Source organism: Bos grunniens, chromosome 4 (assembly GCF_055505025.1).
Source record: "Bos grunniens cultivar Pamir isolate PY7600 chromosome 4, Bosgru_T2T1.0, whole genome shotgun sequence".
In the NCBI taxonomy this organism is placed as follows: domain Eukaryota; kingdom Metazoa; phylum Chordata; class Mammalia; order Artiodactyla; family Bovidae; genus Bos; species Bos grunniens.
Window position 1 is genome coordinate 36256532 of NC_141168.1, and position 1435 is coordinate 36257966.

Here is a 1435-nt window from a genome sequence, read left to right on the forward strand (position 1 = left end):
AAGCATACACTTCCTTGTCTACTAACAGCCAACATCCTTCCCATTCTTTCTGTGTTTTCAGTGCTAGCTTAGCATTGAACCAGATTCAACAAATAATTTCTCAAACATGATCTCATTATTTTGGTGTCTTCTCAGGGACTAATATTTATGTTCTGTCATTGCTTCAGCTACCACTCTACTTGAGGATCTTTGGATTTTTTCTTTCTTTTTTTTTTTTTTTTTGCATTCTGTGTTGCTTTTATTTTATGGAAAATTATATCAAACCAACATTAAACTAAGCTGAATTCAAAGTCTGAATAAATGAGGCCTGTTGGTCTCATATACAAAAGCATATATATACAAAAACTCATATAGAAAAACTGCCCTTTGCACTTAAAATTTCAGGAAGGGAACTTCAAACAGCTTCATGTTTACATGTTTCAGCTCCAGAGCATAGGAAAGACGGTGACATCCACTGTCACATGTTTTTCAGTCACTTTAGCATCAGGTCTCTTCAAGAGGTTATTTTTTGGCAAAATATTTACTTCCACAAATTCTCCATTCCCTGGCTTTGGATTAAGTTTTACATTTTCAGCATCCTTCCCATTAATAGTTATTGTCACAATGTATATAGTACCATTGACAACCTTGGATCTATACCTACAGCTGGAGAATAGTCAGTATCAGCTTTAAGTGTCAGTTTCTTCCTTAAGCTCTCAAAGTGCAGGTGCTTCTTGAGTTTCATTATCAGCTATGAGATCTGTGGGGAATTCTAGGCCTTAGCCTCCCACTGGAAGTCATAGATGCTTCACCATGATATATCCTTAATGAACAGTTCTTTGCAGCACTGGGATAATTGCCACATGATCAGCTGACTATCCTTCCCAGGTACATGTTTCAACTTTCCCAAGTTCTAATTTTAGCAGTAAGACCCATGGACAGTTTCTTCAAGCTTGACCCATTTTCCTTCCGGAATTCACACCTTTGAAATAATAGACTGGCATGTTGGGACAATTTTGTTGGTGCTTAGTTTTTCATTACTAATCTAGTTAGTCTTTTCAGCCCTCAGGCAAGAGGCTCATGTCCAAGATGTGGGGTGAAGAGAAGGATACTCTTTTGGCAAAAGGTTGAAAAAAGAAAGGACCATTCTGAAGCAGCACTCTCAGGGTATGCCAGTGCAACACAGCCCTTCTGAACCATTTTAAACTTCTCCAGAATGATAAACAATAATTTGTATTAAGTCACCAAATTTGCAGTCATTGGTCAGAGCAGCAATGGAAAACTAATCCAGATGGGAAAGACATTCTAAGAAGAATCTGCAAAACGCATAGACTTGAGATATTACCTATTCAGATAATGAAGGGAGGTTTGGAGTGTTTTGGAGAAGGCAATGGCATCCCACTCCAGTACTCTTGCCTGGAAACTCCCATGGATGGAGAAGCCTGGTGGGCTGCAG

At 38.6% G+C, this 1435-nt stretch overlaps 1 pseudogene; it reads right to left on the bottom strand.

Moving 5' to 3' along the window:
* Positions 1-372: 372 nt before the first annotated feature.
* On the bottom strand, positions 373-1017 carry LOC147373930 (ADP-sugar pyrophosphatase pseudogene; annotated as a pseudogene).
* Positions 1018-1435: the final 418 nt, after the last annotated feature.